Source organism: Halichoerus grypus, chromosome 7 (genome assembly GCF_964656455.1).
Source record: "Halichoerus grypus chromosome 7, mHalGry1.hap1.1, whole genome shotgun sequence".
Classification (NCBI taxonomy): Eukaryota; Metazoa; Chordata; class Mammalia; order Carnivora; family Phocidae; genus Halichoerus; species Halichoerus grypus.
In genome coordinates this window covers 98,431,410-98,440,716 of record NC_135718.1, presented here as the reverse complement: position 1 = coordinate 98,440,716, position 9,307 = coordinate 98,431,410, and positions in this window count along the sequence as shown.

Below are 9,307 nucleotides of genomic sequence, written 5' to 3'. Positions count from 1 at the left end.
GTAAGAGCAGCATTTCTTTCAGAACTGGGCAGGATGGCCTCTCCTCTCGGCCCATGCTTGTAGGGGAGCCTGCAAATCACACACACACACACACACACACACACACACACACAAATGTGTGAAAGAACACGTGGCTCTTCTCTTACTTGAGATGTGGCACCAGCACCAGGATGCCCCCTCTCACAAGTAACACCGTTTAGACCCCAGGGCACTGCTTCTCCGTGTCTCCTGCCTTCTGTCCTTGAAACAAAAGGCATGTGAACGTGCGGGGCTTGTGGGTTGTACCACCACCAGTGCGGACACGCTGCTTCAGAGGGCCAGTGGGATAGGAACCGTGGAGGAGATTTGGTAAAAGACAAATCCAGGGCGCCTGGGTGGTTCAGTCGTTAATCGTCTGCCTTTGGCTCAGGTCCCGGCTCCTTGCTCCATGTTGGAAGCCTTCTTCTCCCCTCTCCCACTCTCCCTGCTTGTGTTACCCCTCTCCTGTCTCTCTCTCTCTCTGTCAAATAAATAAATAAAATCTTTTAAAAAATAAAATAAAAGACAAATCCACCTGTCACATCCCTCCACTGAGACACCTTGACTGCAGTAGATCCTTAGGTAACAACATGCCATTTCCCGCCAGTGCCAAGTCTCCATCTTCCTGTTTCTCTAACATAAAATTCCAGAGGGACTCCCAAAAATTAGTGCAGTAAATGCAACAGTTCACGGGAAGGCTAAGGAATATTTTTCATTATGAAACAATTCATATTACTCTCTCGTGTACAGATGTAGGTCTAGGCATAACATACATGAAACATGATACTAAGTCAAAGACATGGAACACCAGAATCACAAATAGCTTCTTCATAATCATATTTAATAAGATTTCATTACATTCTCAAAAAGTCAAGTAAAAATTTTAACTGTAAATACTTGAAATTTAATTTTTCACAGGTTAATTATCAATTATATTTCTTTCCTTTAACTTTTGTAGATAATTTTGAATATTTTAGAAAAATAGCTCTTGAAAGCATAAAAAATATTTTGAAATTGAATTTATTCAATTCATTTTGAAATTGCAGTTATTCAATTCATTTTGAAAATGAATCTATTATTACCATAATATATTCTAATTTTGTAATAATAATTGAATTTAGTCATCTTTGATATTTTGCCAATTTTTAGTCATGTAGAAGCCATAACTGTACACCTATTTGTCAATGTAGGAGGATCAAACATAATTTATTCAACAATTGTTTGGCTTGATTTACAGCTTTTAAATATTTAGGCATCTGACTTAGGGGTTCCCATTTTTTGTTTCCCAGGCCCTGCAAATTTTGGGGTACACCTGCCTGTAACTGCCCTGGTCAAAGGACTTGGGTTGCCTAAGTGGAAACGCTAGATTGATTGAAGATGTAAAAACACAGGGATTTTCTGCAATAAAAAGGAATGGAATAATGACAACATGGATGAACCTTGAAAACATTATGCTAAGTGAAAGAAGCCATACGTAAAAGGCCACATAGCGTATGATTTCATCTGTATGAGATGTCCATAATGGGCAAATCCAGAGACAAAAAATAGATGAGTGGTTTCCACGGGTTGGGGGCAGAGGAGCATGGGAAGTGACGGCTAATGGGTACGGGGTTTCTTCTGGGGTGATGAAATGTTCTAAAATCGATTGTGGTGGTGATTGCACAACTCTGTGAAAACACTAAAAAATATTGAATTGTATGCTTTAAATGAGTGAATTCTATGATATATAAATTATATTGCAATAAAGCTGCTTAAAAATGCTTAGCACAGTGTCTAATGCATATTTCCCAATCCATGAATGTTATTTATTATATAATGTAACAGGAGTCCACTCTTATCTTGCCTAAATGTGTCTAAGTTTGCCCAGAATTTCGGACTCCTAATTTATCTACAGATACATTGGCCAATGTACAAAGTGACTCATTGTGACATTGTTTATAATACCAAAAGATTGGAAACAACCTAAAAGTCCATTGGTGGGAGGAATGGTTACATAAATTATGATACATCCATTCATAAGAATATAAAACAATCATTAGAAAGAGAAGAAGGAAGCTCTTTACATATTGATATGAAACTATCTCCAAGATATGTTAGGAGAAAAAAAATCAGATCCAAACAGGTAGATGACAGATACATGATAGATAGAACATGTGTGTAGACATATCTATATTTACCTATATCTGCATAAAACATATCTGGGAGGATAGAAAAACAAAAATAAACAAAAACTACTGAGGTTACACTTTACCTCAGCGAGGGAAACTAGGTGACCCTGCAGCAGAGAACTTTCACTATGTATCTACTGACTTTTCAGTTATGAACCTTGTGAATGTACCTGCTCTTCAAAATAAATAGACACACAAAAGGTTACATATCATGTGATTCCATTTATATGAAATACCTAGAACAAATAAATCCATGGAAACAGAAAGCAGATTGATGGTTGCTAGGGGGAGGGAGGACTGGGGAGGAACTGGTCAAGGAGATGAAAATAGTTTGGAACAAGGTAGAGGTGGTGGTTGCACAATATTGTGAATGTATTGTTCACTTTGAAATGGTTAATTTTGTGTTATGTAATTTTCACCTCTATAAATTATTTTTTGAAAGAGAATGAGGGTGAGGAAAAGGAAAAGAGGAAGAAGGAGACAGGAAAGGAAGGAAGGGGAGGGAGGGGCGGGGAGGATGCAGAAGTTCCATCCCAGAGCTGCAGCTGGCCGGGAGGGTTTTGAATGAACAGCTTTGTGTGCAGAGGCCTGTGCTAAGTAAGGAATTGAGAGAGGAGACAGTTGTCACACTGATCAAGAAGTAGGAGTGAGAAGACCAGGCACTGGCTTGGGCACCAGAGCAGATGGGCGCCGCTTCCTTCTGTCTCCTGGGCGCTCCCCTCCGATGTCCAGACTCTTTGTTTCAACTAGGGCCTCATCAGTCGGAAAGTATGAAAGTACTTCGGCCTCCCTCCACCTGCCACCGCCATCCCCATGCCAGGGACATCGAAGGACCCTTCCCACCCCCGCCCCTCCTCGGAGCCACCCTTCAGGGGCTGAACCCTCACTCACCCCCAACCCCTCCGGCACTTGCGGCCACTCCCGTGGGGCTGCCTACAGCCCCGTCCTGGCCAGGCAGCCACCTTTAACAGTTAACGCACAAGCCTGATTATTCCCCCAGGACCGTAGGGGTGGAGCCCGATCTTCTCCAGGGACCCCCAGAACTTCCTTCCAGTCCCCACAAACATTCCGTGACTCACTCCTCCCAAGGCCGGCAAGGCGGCTGACACCCCCACCACCAGGGCAAGAAAAACCCGCAGTGACCCTGCCTGCCGATCTCTCCCAAGTTGTGTTGTTACAACTCTGTCACCTGCCCTGTGAGCCTACCCTGTCCCACACTAGCTCTCTGAAGGCAGATTCCCTGCAAGTCCTCTGCCCTCCATTCCCCCTGCTTCCATCCCGGCCACCTCACAGACGGAAAGCTGCACTAGCTTCCAAGATGGCCTCCCTGCCTCCACCACGCTTCCCCCTCAAACCCAATGGTCCCCTGCCACAGCTGGGATCACCTTCATGCACCCTGTTCATCGGGCCCCCACCGGCTTCTCACTGCCCTCACCCTCGAGTCTGAAGGCCTCACCCGTCGCTCGAGGCCCCTTTAAATGGGGCCAAACGGACTTTCCAGCCAGGTCTCCTGACACAATCACTCAAGCACCGCCATCTGCACATAATTGCTTAACTAATCTGTACTGATTGACTGGAAACACTACGCTTTTAAAATAAAAAATGCAGGGGCGCCTGGTTGGCTCATTAAGCATCTGCCTTTGGCTCAGGTCACGATCCCAGGGTCCTGGGATGCAGCCCCAAGAGGAGTCAGGCTCCCTGCTCAGCGGGGAGGCTGCTTCTCCCTCTCCCTCTGCCTGCTGATCCCCCTGCTCAGAGGCGCACTATCTCTCTCTCTCTCTTTCTGTCAAATAAATAAATAAAATCTTTTAAAAATTATTTTTAAAAAATTAAAATAAAATGAAAAATGTATTATTCCTGCTAAATATGTATGAAGTTTAGAGTCTAACGTCACTGGCAGGCTCTGGAAGTCCAGGAGAACAGTACTGGTAGGTGATTTCTGCATTGGAATGCAGCTAAAACATCCCACGAAGAACCTGGAATTCTGTCAGGGCCACACCCCATGCCTGTCTTTTAGTTGACTGGTTCACCAAGCCGGGTCAGAGGCCAGTGGATGAAATGTGCCCCATCTCACCATTTTCGAGTCATCTGTGCTCAGGAGCCTGATTCCAGAATGCGAGTCAGAATCTGTGTGCTTTGTGGAGGACTGTTCATGCACCAGTCACCTGGCATGTGTCACATTTTGCTCACTCCTTCCAGCAGGCCCAAAAGGTAGGCACAGCTGTGATAATCCAGCTTTCACAGATGAGGAAACAGGCTTGGCATCACGCAGTCAGACTCCTGAGTCCCTCCCTGAGCCCACCCCCCAGGCTGCCACCCTGGCTAGACACGGTCGCTTTGAGCTGCCGGTCCACCGAGCTGTGTCCACCGAGCTGTGTCCACTGAGCTGTCTCGCCGGCTTCAGTAAATGTTCCTTTAGATACACCCCACCACCCCCTGAAGGATCTTTGTGAACTACAGTCTACTGAGTTGTTGCCTTGCTTAAAGTCTCCCGCAATGTGGAAAACTGAAAAATGACCCCACAAAACATCCGTGTCTAATCTCGGGAATCCAAGAATGTTATCCTATATGGCAGAGGAAGAAAAGGGCGTTTGCTGATGCGATTAAGAATCTTCAGACGGAGAGATTATCCTGGTGTATCCAGGCTTCTTCTGCTTCTTTCAGCAGAAGAAGCTGAGAAAGAATTCTCCCATGGAGCTCCCGCAGGAGCGCAGCCCTGCCAACACCTCGATTTCGGGCTTGGTGGCCTCCAGAACTGTGAGACTGCATTTCTAGTGTTTCAAGCCACCAAGTTTGTCGTAATTTGTACAACAGCCCCAGGAAGCTAACGCGTGTGGTTCCACACCACCTACAAATGAATTGTGACTGACTTCTCGACGACACGTACCTTCTTTTTTGGACTCATCTCTCTCCTTTTGCTCACAAACACCAGCCTCCAAGCATAAGAAAACGTAGTTCTTTTTTTTTCTTCATCAGTCATTTTTATTGTTATGTTAATCACCATACATGACATCATTAGTTTTTGATGTAGGGTTCCATGATTCATTGTTTGTGCATAACACCCAGTGCTCCATGCAGAACGTGCCCTCTTTAATACCCATCACCAGGCTAACCCATCCTCCCACGCCCCTCCCCTCTAGAACCCTCAGTTTGTTTCTCAGAGTCCATAGTCTCTCATGGTTCGTCTCCCCCTCCGTTTCCCCCCCTTCATTTTTCCCTTCCTACAATCTTTTTTTTTTAACATATATTATTTGTTTCAGAGGTACAGATCTGTGATTCAACAGTCTTGCACAATTCACAGCGCTCACCAGAGCACATACCCTCCCCAATGTCTAGCACCCAGCCACCTCATCCCTCCCACGCCCCACCACTCCAGCAACCCTCAGTTTGTTTCCTGAGATTAAGAATTCCTCGTATCAGTGAGGTCATATGATACATGTCTTTCTCTGATTGACTTAAGGAAAACGTAGTTCTTAAACTCATTCCCCACCTTGTCCTCCTAGAAAACACCTATTCTCTTCTCATCCTTGTCCTCTTCCCCCGACACACGATCACCTTACTCTTACCTCTATCCTAACAGGACAATACGCTCTGGTTGTTCATCCGCTGTTTCTCCCATTCACACAAAGGTCCCTGCAGGGCACAGACCCTGTCTTATTTCTCTTTGCATCTCAGCACCAAGCACAGTGCCTGGGACGCATAGCAGGTGCTAAGTAACCTACTCTAGTCACTGCCCAGAATGCTTGCTGTTAGCCATTCTCCTTGCTCCCCACTGTGCCGTGCAGAAGCAAACGGGTCCTCCAGGCTGAGCCACGCACCCCTGCACAGCTTTTCTGCACATCTGTCTTGCCAAGGTGGACAAGCAGGCGGCTTTTGATGAAACTTTATGCTTGCATTGTTAAATCACATCCTCCCCTCAGCAAGAACTAAAAATGGTTTTTGGAATCTCTAAGGAGTCTTTAATCAGAGAGCAGGAAACAGGGTGGTCCTGTGAGCATTAATGCATGAAATTAACATAGACATAACTCAAGCGGAGATATGCATTCTTGGTGATTTTAAAGAAAAAGACCTTAAGATATCAAGATTGAATGTCTTAAGAGGGAGGGAGGGCAGGAAAGGGAGGTCCTCAGACTGGTCAATCCTAGAGGCTGGAAAAAGGAGCGTCTAAGGCACTGTTGGCGAACCCCAGTTACACACAGAGCAGGTAAGATGGGATTCGGGTGCCCAGGTTCCACCTGAGGCAGGTGCATCCCCATCGCAATTGTGAGAGCCTAGGGCTGTGGATGGTACAAATCCTGAACTTTATTCCGATGTTCTGATCTCTTGTTTCCCAAGCAGCCTCCTGCACCATATAGCCTGCTTCCAGGAAGATCCCAGTCCCCTGCGTCGTCTCAAGTTAGACCTTGGACCTGTGGCTGGACTATGGAGGACTCCTCAGGGTTGTGCCACCCGGTGGGGATTTGTCTGGGCAGCCAGACTTCCTCTCTCTTTCCAATGAGTAGACTTGCCTTGTCTCGAATCTTCCACATGAAGTTAATAAATACAGTAGAAAAGGGGCCCTTGTTTAACCAACCAGGATAGTGATTCTTACTCTATTTTGGTGTCACAGACCTTTTTGAGAATATGATTGCCATAGAGCCTCTCTCCATGTGCCCTCATGCATAAAACTTACCTAAAATTCAAGGGGGGTTATGAAGACCAGAAGTTCAGCCATTGACTGTGGATCCCCGATTGAGAACCCCAGGCTTAAGGAAAAACAGACACCTACCACCTGTCTTCTTCTCTAAGTGCTAGATTGCTTTGTGTGTTCACTTGATTTTAGGGGTGGTGTGAGAGTTTAGATAATTTTTCCAAAAGCCCTCTGGGGAGAGGCATGATCACTGAAAGGTAGGAGAGTCTCCTGAAGAGTAATGGCTTGATGTCTAATTATCAGTCTTCAGGTCTTCTCCCTACCCTGTAGGCCCTTCAGCAATTACAATCCAGCTTGCTGATCAAGGGAGTTATGTGGACAGAAACCAAAGAAACCATTAGCGTTCAGGAGTACACCGAATTGAGTCTTCTGGTCATCATTGCAGGGGAATACCTTTTGCAATACATCAGTTTGGAGGTTGTAACGTGGGCTGTGTCATGATGCCCCACCTCGTATTCCCTTACCTACCTGAGTCCACCTGCATCTGTGGTAGACATCCTCAAGCACCTTCTTGTGTGTGTGCATGTGTGTGTGAGTATTGGGTGGGGTATTATAAGGGAGCTACCATCCTGGAGCCTGGATGGGGGGATAAATGGGATGGGGGTATACATGGCCCAGCCTCCCCTTCTCCGGCGGGAGAATCAGAGGCACGGTCCACACAGTATCTCAGAAGTCTCCAGCAATATTAAGCCCAGGTGATCACAGCAGAACCCCCGCATGCGATACCCCACCTTTTTGCCTTTTCTCCTTTATCTCTTCCCCACTTTCTGACACGTTCCTCCTGAGATTACCTTCCAAACTACCTGCCTCCTGGAGCTTGTCTCGGGACAAGCTGTGCTTTGGAGGGCATCCAAATCCAGCCGGGGAAGGGGGGGCACTTGCTATAATGGGCTTGTATTTCTACCGGTGCCAGATTCAGGTCTCACACCCGTACAGAGGCCTGTCACTGCAACACGAGGTCCAGCCTTCAAGTCCAAGTAGGTGTTTCCTCTGCCAGTGCCCCAAATACATCATTACTAGGAAAACCCACACACCTGAAGATGTTTACTGGCGACAATACTAGGACAGGCAGGTTTTCCACGAGCACCTCCTGACCCTGCAGTTAGAATGCAACGCAGTAAAGCCCGAAAACAAGAACAGGCTTGGCGTTTACATGAGGATGAATCCCAGCAACGGCCAAGTGTGCACTCATGGGAAAGACTGGAGAAAGCATTTGGTGTTCTGTGAATCCCTGAGCGAAGCTAGGTGGACAGGCAAGTAAGGAAAGAAAGGAGATTATTTCTGGTCTGTGGAACCTTGTTTGGATAGACTTAGAAACAATTCTTCACAAAGTTACTGTGAGAAATGGCTGACAATCATGAAACATGAGGCTTTTAATTCCCTTAGTTACAGTAGCACTGCTCACTTCACTGGTTATCCCCTGTCTTGAAGCAGCCCTCTGATCCCTGGACGGTCCCCACAACACCCTAGCCGCCAGCCCGGTCCTATTGAAACTCCTATCTCCATGTTTGGTTTCCAGGGCCCCATCTGGCTTCTGCTGTCACCGCACATGCTGCCCAGAGAAACTCTATCATCTTACCTGAAAGCACTCAACACAGGTGATGTCTCCTTTTTTACATATTTTTTAAAAATGTATTTATTTGAGAGAGAGAGAGGTGGGGAGGGAGAGGGAGAGAAAGTCTCAAGCAGACTCCCCCCTGAGCATGGAGCCCGACGCAGGGCTCGAACCCATGACCTGAGGTCATGACTGGAGCCGAAACCAAGAGTTGGGCGCCCCACCGACTGTGCCACTGAGACACCCCACAACTCCTTTTGTAATCTTCACTTGGCTTCCATGACACCACATTCTTCTGGTTTCCACCTACCCACTGGCAGGTCTTTCTTTCCTCTCTGCTCAGGGCTCCTGCCAACCAACGCCTTCTTCATTTCCTTAAAAAAATTCTCAAGGTGCTCCCATTCACTGCTGTGACTTTCAGTGTGACCTGTGACCAGCTTCTTTCTTCAGGTCAGATGTCTCCTGAACCGCACACTCCATTACCCAGTGAAGTACACATGAGACGCATCCACCTTTCCATGTGGATGGCTCATAGCCATTCCAGACCCAACGTGTTCACACAGAACGCCAACCATCTCTCCTGTCTGTCTCCACCCACACCTCCCAACTTGGGGAGGCAAAAACCTAAACATCCTCCTTTTTCCCTCCCTTTCCTTCATTCCCCACACTGATATCAGGAAATCCAATAAATTCAGCCTTCAAAATATATTTTGAGTCTACTTTTCTTCGTGGGCACTGCTGCAACCCTGGTTCAAAAGGCATCACCTGGCTGTCCGCTCGCCTCCTCCCCTGATGCCCTGCTTCTCCTCCTAACACCTTCCATCCATCCTCATGTTGCAGCTAAAGTGAATTTAAAATATAAGTCAAATCAATTGC